This window comes from Pseudorasbora parva, chromosome 17, assembly GCF_024679245.1.
Source record: "Pseudorasbora parva isolate DD20220531a chromosome 17, ASM2467924v1, whole genome shotgun sequence".
Taxonomy (NCBI): Eukaryota; Metazoa; Chordata; class Actinopteri; order Cypriniformes; family Gobionidae; genus Pseudorasbora; species Pseudorasbora parva.
Window position 1 is genome coordinate 24,211,277 of NC_090188.1, and position 12,856 is coordinate 24,224,132.

The following is a 12,856-nucleotide window of genomic DNA, read 5'->3' on the forward strand; positions in this document are numbered from 1 at the left end:
GACATCAATTTCATTTTTGGGTGAACTAACCCTTTGGTGTTACATCATGGTACTTTTTTAAAAGTGCAAATGCAATATTTACAAAAAAAGAACAAAACAAAAACTACTTGTGTTCCAAGACAATAGCGTGACCTGTACTTCATCGGTGATGCGAGAAGCATTAATAAGTCAGGCCAACTGTTGCCAGCTAATTGTGCTGAATGTCGTGGCTCCACATCAAACCGTTCAGAACAACTTATTAGTGCTATGAAGAGCAGAAATGTGTTATTAGTTTTTAGAAATGAGTTGAAATATGTCAACAAATTAAAGAGTTATAATGATCAAAAGCAGCCAATATTGCTGATTTCGCCAGGTTCTGCTCTGAATCAGTGTTCTGCTCACTCCTGATGAGACACACTGAATCACTGAAACGATACTTGAACTCAAGGCAAGTAGGAACAACAGCCATGATAAAGAAAATAGTAATTATTTTTTTATTTATATGTTGTTATAGGAATCAAACTATGCCATATACCTCATCAAATATCTACAACCGTGTAAAAAAAAAAAAAAAATCACGAAAACTCCACTGAACGTCACATTTCTTTTAGGAGGTCAACATGGGTCTCTGGAGGGTCCCAAGATGTATATTGGGACCACAGTATTCACACAGTGTTTGGAATTGACAACCATATTTACTAGCAGGTGTGACTCTCAAAATATCCTATTCCTACAACAGCAGCCAGGAACAGTTTGAGTACTGTCTGAATGAGTCAATAAAGTGAATCCCCATTTCTATTCTCATCATAGCTGTAAATACCACCTATAACCATAGTGACAGTGACTAACGTAAATATGAAACATAAAAGGGCTCACCAAATTCCATGAAAATTTGGCCATGAAATCCTCACTCAATTCTGTTAGCATATAGAATATCATAACTACTGTGTGAACCATAAATCACCTAAAACTGTATTGAAACATGGACCAATTAATATAAGGTTTTAAATAGCAAAAAACACTCCTTAGCAACCACATGACAACCTTAAGCACTCACAACAACCTAGCAAGAACCACAAACCACTTACATTTTCCTTACAAAATGTAATGATGCAAGTGTGACAGTCAAACAAATACATTTAGAGCATGTTTACATTGAGGAAAAAACTGAAAATGAGTGCAGTGTGGAATGTAAAAATGTGTTTTGTGTGAGACTAAAGCCCAATTAATACTTCTGCGTCAAGTGTATGCCGTAGCCACGTCATAGGCTGTGTGTTGCACGCGTAGCCTACGACGTACCCTGATGTGCACCTCTCCAAAAATGTAACAGCACGTCGATTTCACGCGGACTGTAAGCACTGTGATTGGTCTGCCAGAACCCCTCCCTCAGGGGTACACATGCTCTCTCTGCACGTGTAAATGCATGTCAACACGGAAAAGGACGCAGAAGTATAAATCAGCCTTAAACATCGCACTTATACTGTCATCTGGGACTGGATGCATTATGAAAATATAAGTTTCTAGTATGTGAGTGCGTGATCCAGTGAGTGAAGTGGGGTCTCAGCATATCCTAATTGTGTTTAAATGAAATGCACGGTGTCAAACTAACGAGCCAGCATGTCGTTCCAATACACACTCGCCCTCTTTTCACCTCCCATCCCTCCATCTTTCACTGTCTGTCTCTCTGTGGAGGAGGAAACAGACACACAAAGGCACTCTCAGGCTTGTTAATCACAGCTCCACGAGGGGGTCTTGAAGGCAGAGGTCATCACTGTTATGAGCTGGTCTGCCTTTCAACATCATGATTAATCTGCATCTGTATGACGGTTGGCGGCTGGTTCTGTGCAAAGGCATCCAAGCCCACCGACCCTTTACTCGGCTCTATTATCCGTTTCAAATATACATAATACAAATAACTTTCTTATAATTGCCTCATAAGGACACAGAGGCACAAAAGGCCTTTTTCCTTCGAGACAAAGATTGTGCATTTTGATCAGTTGAGACACTTGATAAATCTTTCAATTTCAACCGACACTTCAACGTCACATAAAAAACTGCTCGTTTTCAATTCCAGTTCCCTTTCTAAAGGAAAAATGTTAGAAAAAAGCTGAGACATGTAATCTATCCACAATATAAAACATTAATTTTATATTCTACATATTTTCTCCTAAATGAGCACCCTATAAAACTATCATTTTATGAACCCAACCCACCACTTGTTGTAGATACACATTTTAATCCGTCCCTGCTAATCAGCCAATCGCACGGCAGCAACTCATGCATTTTTGCATGTAGACATGATCAATTAGATCTGCTGAAGTTCAAACTGAGCATCAGAATGATCGAATGATCATGGCATTGTTGTTGGTGCCAGACAGGCTGGTCCGAGTATTTAAGAAACTGGTGATCTACTGGGATTTTCACACTCAACTATCTCTAAGGTTTATAGAGAATGGTCCGAATAAGCGAAATATCCATATGGAAAATATCCAGTGAGCGGCAGTTATGTGGGTGAAAATGCCTTGCTGATGCCAGAGGTCAGAGGAGAATGGAAATACTGGTTTGAGCTGATAGAAAGGCAACAGTAACTCAAATAACCACACGTTACAATTGAGGTCTGCAGAAGAGCAACTCTGAACACAGAACTGAGGCTACAATTCAAACAGGCTCAACAAACCTGGACATTAGAAGATTGGAAAAACGTTGCCTTGTCATTTCTGCTGCAAAATTCAGACAGGGTCAGAATTTGTTAAACAACATGAAAGCATGGATCCATCCTGCCTTGTATCAAAGGTTCAGGCTCCTGCTGGTGTAATGGTGTTGGGGATATTTTTCTTGGCACACTTTGGGCCCATTAGTACCAATTAAGCATTGTTAAAATGCAACAACCTACCTGAGTATTGTTGCTGACCATGTCCATCCCTTTATAACACAGTGTATCTTCTTCTGATGCCTTCAAATACTCAAATGGCCTCTACAGTCACCAAAGCTCAGGCCAACAGAGCAACCTTTGGGATGTGGTGGAACAGCCGATGTGCAGCTCATGATGCCATCATGTATATATAGACCAAAATCTCTGAGGAATGTTTTCATCATCTTGTTGAATCTATGCCACAAAGAATCAAGGCAGTTCTACCCGGTATTAGTAAGGTGTCTAATAAAGTAGCCAGTGAGTGTAGAAAAACAAAAGAAAAGCAGTGCAGGGCAATGCAATGCAAACGTGTTCTGTGTGAACTGCTCATAATAGTTCTATGAACCTGATGTTTAGTGAGTGAACGAGGCATCTGAGCCGGATAAATGAGGAAGTGAACTGTCTGAGCTATTTAGTCCATCAGTCCATGCTGTGTGTTTCAATGACAAAATTGTCTGAATTTTGTGCAGTATGTTTGTTTTTGTGTGTAGTTATTAAGTTTAAGTTCCAGACTGTTATTAATCTGATCTAGTGTGCATATGGTCATGTGGAAGTCCATATCACAAGCGTTCCAGCGCTACAATCGTCTATGGTTGCCGGGCAGTGAGGCATAATGCAGTTCCCGTGACGACAAGGGCTGTAATACCGTCTCCAGGCAGAGAGTCACTTGTCATGAATCACAACTGTGGTAATCGAGATGAGATGACACCCAGACACGCCCACTACCAAAAAGCAGAGGGGGGGGGGGGGGGGGGGTGCAGGATATATCATGACCGAATGAATGAATAAAGGAGAGACTGGAGACATTTAAGGTACAAACGAGGAATAGAAATACAGAAAAGTGGCTTATGGCAGGAGAATCAATGAGTGCGGTTACATATATCATCTTACATAGATTATGCTTAATAATAACCCAATACTGTGTAGGTCATGTAATCATCTTAAATTGTATTCTTTTATAAGGTAAAGGTCATAAATGGTTTAAATGAAATCCGATCAGATTCAGCACACACCCATTACTCTGACTTTAGCGTTTTGAGTGGCCAGTTTTTTTTTTTTTTTTTTTTTTTTTGTTGTTGTTGTTGTTGTTGTTGTTTTTGTATTAACAAACTATTATAGAATTTATTATTAAAATATACATTTTCATTGTGTGTATATATATATATATATATATATATATATATATATATTAGTTGTGGTCAGAATTATTGGCACCCCTGGTAAATATGATCAAAGATGGCTGTAAAAAATAATCAGCAATGTTTATCCTTTTGATATTTTATTTAAAAATGCACACAAATCTAACCTTTCATTCAAGTAACACAGATTCATGTTGGTTCTTCTTCTCTTTAGTGTAACATCACTCATTTTCTATAGGGATCAGGTCAGAACCTGGACTAGGACATCCAGCAAAAAAAATAGGCCCACAACATTAGAGATTTAACACTGGGCACATCTGGTGGGTTTTCTGCCAAAAAGCTTTTCTTTTTTTTTCTCTTTTTCATCTGAACACAGAACCGGTCCCTTTTGAAGGTACAGTTGTGTCTGACAACTGAATATCCTGGATTTTGTTTTTGGATGAGTGAGGAAGTTTTCTTGAAACCCTTCCATACAAATTGTGGTGATTTATGGGTTGTTAGATTGTAAAGGCTTTCTGGCCCCAAGAATAAATTAATCTCTGCAATTCTCCATCCTTGGAGAGTCTTTGTCCACTCAAACTTTTTACACTGATCAATTACATTGTATTATTTTATTTCAATTTTTTATTTTATATTTTTCAATTCAATGTTTTATTTAAATTCACAAACAATATTTTTCATGAATGTTTTAATTTAATAAATATTTAGTTAACATTTCTAGTTAAAGTTTTAGTTAACAATAGCACTGATGGTGGCTCATTCACTTTGTGCATGCTTAAGGTATGATGTCTAAACATAAAAAATACCATGTATACATTTTTTTCCCAGTGTTGTTTGGTAGTTTATTTGAATAGCTCTCTCTTTCGTGTTGTTCATGTAAACGCTCTTAACCAAGCTGCTCTCATTTACAACAGCCAGGTCACATCCAAAGATGTGAAAGACCATCCCATTGAACAATCAGTTTTTAAAATCCTTCTGTCCTGTCCACCAGCCGTGTTGCCTTTAGCTAACATTTTATAAACATACTGACACAAAGGTCAGACTAGAGCAGTCTGAAATAATCTTGTCACATCCACCACCCAGAAACACACACACCATCATTCAATCAGACGGAAACTGCATCTCAAAACATGCACACAAACACACACACATCATTAAATCACAAACTCACTGCAAAGTGAGGAGCAGGGAGTCATTAAAACACGACAAGTGGTGATAAGAAATGATTGGAAAGAGGGAATGAAAGAGTGATGGAACGTTACAGACTAGCTGGAAAGTGTTTATGACTCTCACGAACAAGGAGTGTGCAGTGAAGTAAATTTAATGTGTGTGAAACATTTTAAAGGGGCTGTTCACACAGGAAGCTATTCTGTGGCCCCTATACTGAATCTTTCAGTTTTTTTCCACATCTTGCACCATCAGCAGTGCATTGTAATGATGCTGACAAGACAAAACTCTGTAACAGCAGATAAAAGTCAGTCATAAAACAACGGACCAATCAGATTAATCTGGGGGCAAGAGGAGCATATTTACATATATAGAAGCATATTTAGAAACCTATAAACCAGTGGTTCTCAACCAGGGTCCAGGGCCAATTAGGGGTTTTTAAAGGGTTAGATCACCCAAAGGGATACGTCGCCACTTTTTCATATTAAACTATGTTATTCCCTTAACTAAAACGAGTTGATACAAACCTCTCTCGTCTCAGTGTGTGCACTTAATCTCTCTGACGCGCGGTGATGATCTGATAGCATTTAGCTTAGCCCACTAAGCCCAGTTCATTCACTATGGTACCAAACAGAGATCAAGTAGAAGCGGCCAAACACCTCCATGTTTCTCCCATCTAAATACAGTTACACGATACGCTGATTCATTAAGCTCTGAAGCTTCAGTGTTTTGAAATCAGCCATCATTATACAAGTCATTATTTAGTTGTTTTTTTGCGCACAAAAACTATTCTCGTCACATCATAAAATTATTGTAGAACCACTGTAGTAAGATTGACTTTTTAAGAACGTCTTTAGTGCCTTTTATGGGTCTTGGGAGAGGTAATGACATTGGTGTCATTGGAGGCCTTTCTGAGCCATCGGATTTCAAAAATATCTTCATTTGTGTTCCGAAGATGAACAACGGTTTTACGGGTCTGGAATGGCATGAGGGCGAGTAATGGTTGTCAGAATTTACATTTCTGGGTGAACTAAACCTTTAACAAACTTCCAAGGGGGCCTCAAGATGAAGTCTAATGATTTTAAACAAAACACTAAAAATAAAGATATTTCTTAGTATTTTGTTATTTTTATAACGAATATGTTTTTCTAGTTATGTCAAGCTCTAAAATACTTTATTGGGTAGAAATTGAAGGAAATCGAGGAGCTTTCATATATTGCTGTGAACATCAGCGGGGCCTAAAAGTAAAAAATATTGAGATGCATTGCTATAGAATAGACAATAATGTGTGTTAAACATACTGTGCTTCATCTAGCTGCTTTTACCACATTACTGTGTGAACGACCCCTAACAGTTAAAAAAGAAAACGGCTGTAAATATCAATCAAAACGTTACAGCGAATGATGTCATTGGGAAAATGTGACATTACATCATTGAACTGTTCGTCTGGAATAGTGTGTATGCAGCAGGACCGTTGCTTTAATACATGGAGACTGAGACACAAGTACCATAGAACAGGGGATTACGAACTGAGGTCCATGAAAAAGTTTAGAGAAAAACTGTAAAAAATAAAGAATTAAAAATAAGAATAATAAAATAAATTACAATACAAATTTAAATAAATAAATAAAAGTACAGTTACTATAAGGAGTGGAAAAATATGTAATAATGTGACTGAAATATTTCCCATATAATATTCTATACATTTCTCACAGTATAAATTAAGTCTTTATACAAAAACCTATAGGAGCTCCTTAAATTTTAGGATGGGGTCCCTCTTATGAGGATGATCATATTTTAGGCGGTCGTAAAAGACTGAAAAGCCCTGCCAAAGAGGACCTCAAGCGAGGACCTGTGTATGGAAAAAAAAAACTGTAAACTGGAACTGTGAAGGTCTTCCCCTGACGTGTCACAGACAACTCCGCAAGCTCCCGCCGCAACCGCAAACTGCTCGGAACTTTGCTGAGGTCTGTGTTTTTTTTTAAGAATGAACCGAAAGGCGAAGCGGAACATGAGCTGGCATTGCCCGACTCGCCAGCCTGCAATTGTGCGTATAAATATCTTTGGCGCGTCTTAGGAGACGGCTGAATCTGCACTGATGCTGAGGGGAGAAGACAGGGTCCCCTCCCAAATGGATTGTCATATCAGATTTAGGTGTATAGGTTATTACACCCTTGGGCTACTGTTTCCAGGACTGTCGTCTGGATGGGCCGGATTGAGTTCCCGAATTCTCTCTCCTTCTAAAACCAAGCGCGCACACACAAACACTGAGTCTTTATTTCATTTGAAAACTTTCTGTATGTCATTCAGTTCGACAACACAAGTTCAAAGGATAGTTCAACAAAGAAAATACATTCTGTCATCACTTAGCCTCATTTTATTCCAAACCTATATGACTTTCTCTTTTCTGTGAAACATAAAAAAGATGCATATATGCTTTCCATTCACACAATGGAAGCCAATGGTAAACAAAACAACCAATCAGAATATGATTTGACTCAGCCAAATTATTACACAAAACACTTACAGCTAATATTCACGTCACATCACAGGCTAATTTAATGATGGGCAAGGTCGACGTGCTGCTGTGCTGTAGTCCTGCAGAGTTTAGCTCCAACCCTGATTATAAAAAAAACTCACCTCCCTGTGGCTTTGGTAATCCTGAAGACATTGATTCGCTTTTTCAGGTTTGTTTGATTAACGTTGAAGCAAAACTCTGCAGGACAGCGGCACTCAACCGGCGTTGCTCATCCTTGGTCTATAGAGACAAAGTGAAGCTCACAGCAGTGTTAAAAAAAAAAATAATAGCTAAAGCTGACAGAGTGCTATAATAAAGAAAAGTCAAGAAATGAACAGAGGGGGCTGTCTGTCTCAAAGTTGCACAAAATCAGACTGGACCTGCAAATGGCAGCCACTGGGGGGAGCCAGCTTTAATTTGGCCAAATAAGTACTCTACTTCCAGGGTCTATCTCCTTGAAGTAACCTAGAGGTTAAGTGCCTTCCCTCGCTCAAGTGAATTCAATAACTCTCCCATTTCTAATTCGCCCCTAACGGAACTAAACCGGTGCAAAACCATTAGGTAAAGTTCACCTGTAGGCCTAGAAGAGGACAGAAGTTTCATTTATTGAGCCTTCCACACTCAATGAACGTGCTTTAACTAGACTAGACTGAAAAAATCAATTCATACACATTATTTGATATATGATTTGTGGTTACAGTTACATTCTTTTACCAACAAAACATCTTTATGTGTGCTAAATAATTCAATAGCCCAATACTGTAGTGAGGAATTAGAAGAAAACATCAACCAGCATATTGATTTATAGAAATTACTAGACTTTCATTGATTCTCAATTAAAAAACTATACAGGTCAGCACCCAGAAGGTGTAAAACTCTTATGACGCCTTTTAATTTGTCCTCTGAGAGCCAAGAGCCACTTGTGCTAATGACCTGCATCTTTAACCACTATATTCAGGTGATACTCAAGTGTGTAAATCAGTTTGTCACTAAAGCCTAGTTCACACTGCCCGATTTTTGCCCCGATTTTGAGTCGCCGACAGGTTTTGTGAAATCGCCGACAAATGCCCGAGATCACAGGCAAATCGGTGCTCGTGCACGCGAGTGACAATCACGCAGTATGAATGATCAAAGACGCGATCAGAGAGAATCGCCGACGAGTCGCCGACGCCGGTGAGATATTTGGCATGCTAAATATCTGGACCTGTCGGCGATTCAAACTCCTGCTGTGTGAACAGCGTTCTGACTGAAAATTACACCGACAGCCAATGAGAGAGTGAGATACAGGGCAGCAGGAGGTTCAGGGAGGAGTTCTAAAGCAGAATTTCAGTATTTTAATAGATATATTTACAATTCTATCAAACAGAAACAAACGCCAAACATTTGCACATCCAGCCACAGCAGCAGCACATTAAATAATTATTTATTTACCCCAAACTGTCTTTGCAGAACAAAATCCTGGCTCCCTCTGTCTCTCCAACAATTTCTCCCGCCATTATCTTTTTTCTTTTTCTCCACAAATCAGCGCACATACAATTAGAAGCAAACTTTGTGCAGTTTATCATTTTTAATAACAATTCCATGTCTCGCGCGAGAACTCCGGTCTGACGCACGTGTGATCTCGCGTTGTTTACTTGTCACATCGCACGTGTGTTTGGGAAACGTAGTTTGAGCACCGGAGAGAGAGAGAGTTGTCGGGGATTGTTCCTCTTGATCAGTCATGCAGTGTGAACTCCTCTGTCGTCAAACCATCGTGCAGTGTGAACACAGCAGTGACTGAATAACAACCCAGATAGTCATGCAGTGTGAATAGAGCAGTGACCCGACGAGTTTGAAAATCGTGCAGTCTGAACTAGGCTTTAAATGCACTTCAGGGGCTTTTTTACACACTATGATCTGTCATGACATGAGTGGCAGTTCATTGTGCCGAGTAGAGAAATTACGAATTCTGCTAAACTGGAGGCTTGGCTCATGTATATTTACCAGGTTATGTTATACTCATAACTGACTGGCTGAAGAGCAGACGATTGCAAAGTGACACTGGTAAGTAATTAAGTTGAGCAACGCTTCTACTGATTCATTAACATTAATTGTGTCACATAGACATAGCAGGTCATTCCAATAAGGTAACCATGCAATGTCAGGATGACATCATCAATATTCATGAACTAACTCTTATCCATATAATTGGTCCCATGATGGCTAGAAGATGTATGCATGTTGGCTGCAGAAAGAAAGTATGGATCTGATCATTCAAAAAAAAAAAAAAAAAAAAATTTATGTTGAGCACAATTACATCTTTACACAGTACTGGCAACACTGTGGCATATATACAAGCTCTGACAACTTTGCAATAAAATTAATAATTTGTGTGTCCCATTTCAAAGTGTTTTGAGCGTTTACACAGTAACCAACACTAACAATTAATATGAAAAGGTTTTGCACATTGTAATAAAATGCTATTACAACCAACTGTTTCATATCCATGTTGATAAAACTGTCAAAGGCCATATCCTGACTACTGTTCAAAAATTTGGGGTCATTAGGATTATTTATCACTTATTATTATTTTTTTAATCAATTTTATTGATTACAGCCAAAAGCTGAAAAACATGCGTTGCATATAAAGAGCATATGCTAATTTGCATCTCGTGTCTGTACTAGAGAGGCTTTTCTAAGAAGAAAATAAAACTACCAACCCTGCTTACCTCAAGTTAAATATTTGAGATAATGTAGTATATACATACACACCTAAAATAAGACTAGATACCTATTTTAAGTATACTTCCAACCCTGGCAGGGCTGGCAAGTGGCAATGTACACTCACCTGAAGGTTTATTAGGATTATTCAATTTCTCATTAATGCAATTATCTAATCAACCAATCACATGGGAATTGCTTCAATTAGGGGTGTGGTCCTGGTCAAGACAATCTCCTGAACTCTAAACTTGTTTTCAGAATGGCAAAGAAAGGTGATTTAAACAATTTTGAGCGTGGCATGGTTGTTGGTGCCAGGTGGGCCGGTCTGAGTATGTCACAATCTGCTCAGTTACTGGGGTTTTCACGCACAACCATTTCTAGGGTTTACAAAGAATGGTGTGAAAAGGGGAAAACATCCAGTATGCAGCAGTCCTGTGGGTTGAAAATGCCTTGTTGATGCTAGGGGTCAGAGGAGAATGGGCCGACTGATTCAAGCTGATAGAAGAGCAACTTCGACTGAAATAACCACTCGTTACAACCGAGGTATGCAGCAAAGCATGCATTGAGGCTAATGGGCTACAACAGCAGAAGACCCCACCGGCTACCACTCATCTCCACTACAAATAGGAAAAAGAGGCTACAATTTGCACGAGCTCACCAAAATTGGACAGTTGAAGACTGGATTACAACAATTAATTATTAAATATTTAATAAGTTGAACTAATTAAACTATTTACATATTAAATACTATTTATTTATTAAATGCCTAAATATGTGTATGCGTTGTTGTGACAGCGTGGATGAGAGAGAGAGAGAGAGAGAGAGAGAGAGAGAGAGAGAGAGAGAGAGAGAGAGAGAGAGAGAGAGAGAGAGAGAGAGAGAGAGAGAGAGAGAGAGAGAGAGAGAGAGGAAAAGACGGCGAGTCGGGCACTGAGTTATTCGGTCTCGAAAAAGAACACAACTTCTGCAGTTTGGAAGTATTTTGGGTTTTGACGGTAAATACAGACGAGGCAATTTGCAAATTGTGCAACAAAAAGATGACGGCGAGAGATGGAAATACCTTGAACCTAAGGGCGCATATCCGAAACCACCATCCACTCACTGCTGCGTGGATGAAAAACCGAGCGCACCCTCGGACTATGCTGTAATATTGCCGAAGCCTTTTGTCACACAGCTGGCAATGTAAGCAATAAGCATGAACTCCACAAAAATCAAGTGGACATGGGACTCACAAAAAAAAATGTCAATTGTCTGACAATTGTCTCATAACGGTAAGCATAAAACGTGCAGAGAGTTTCTCAGGGGCAGGGGCTCAAATGTAAAAAATAAAATAAAAATATAGGCCTATATATATATATATATATATAAGCCAAGCCAACAGTTTGTTGACGCTGTCTGAGCCTTACATCATAATGTTTTAATTATTCACGGTAATACCGTATACCGAGGTAAAATAGGGAGGAGGTTTGACGGTATCAAAATTTGGATACCGCCCAAGCCTATCCCACAGTCACCAGATCTCAACCCAATAGAGCATCTTTGGGATGTGGTGGAACGGGAGCTTCGTGCCCTGGATGTGCATCCCACAAATCTCCATCAACTGCAAGATGCTATCCTATCAATATAGGCCAACATTTCTAAAGAATGCTTTAGAAAGCACCTTGTTGAATCAATGCCACGTAGAATTAAGGCAGTTCTGAAGGAGAAGGGGGTCAAACACAGTATTAGTATGGTGTTCCTAATAATCCTTTAGGTGAGTGTATAAATGCATAAATAAAATTAATTTCAGTTAATTTTCAGTTAATTAATTACAGCTAGCAACATGTTCCAGAGTTGGGAGCCCTTTATAGAAAAAGTTTATTTTATCCTTGTTTGGTCATGCGGTTGTCAATCATATTTGCACTGCTGTACTCCTGGTGGTTCTACTATTATCATCCTGTCTCTTTACCAGTTTGCATGGAACCAGTGGTGCCTTATTGTGCAAACATTTGAAAATCTATTATATATGAGATTTATATTTGATATAAGATGATCATAAAAATAAGCATATTCCCATTTATTTTATATGACAATGATACCATCAATTAGTTTTCACCAAAATGCAATTTCCAAAAAATATTTCCATTTTTTTTATCATTCCTTAAAATAGCTTAAATTTAACTCTAAACTCTTGTTTCATTTAGTATGCGTGATCCATGATATGCAAATGAGCCCCACCTGCACTCATCTACAAGTCGATGTATCATAATGGGAATGCGTTTTATGCAGGGATGGAAATTAGCACCAGCCATCAGCCAAATGCAGTTGATTTTGAGTTGTGGCGGGTAAACTCTCTTCACCTACCGGCCACCGTGGTGGGTAAATAAAAATAGTATACTGTTTCACCTCTTTGTAATCTTTCTTCAATGCATGCGAGTGCGGCCGTATGTTAGAATATGACCA

General features: G+C 38.8%; 1 protein-coding gene across 1 annotated transcript in view; it reads right to left on the reverse strand.

The window, feature by feature from the left end:
- pdss2 (prenyl (decaprenyl) diphosphate synthase, subunit 2) overlaps nucleotides 1-12,856 on the reverse strand; it is a 47,942-nt gene that overhangs the window by 30,598 nt on the left and 4,488 nt on the right. The window lies entirely within an intron of this gene.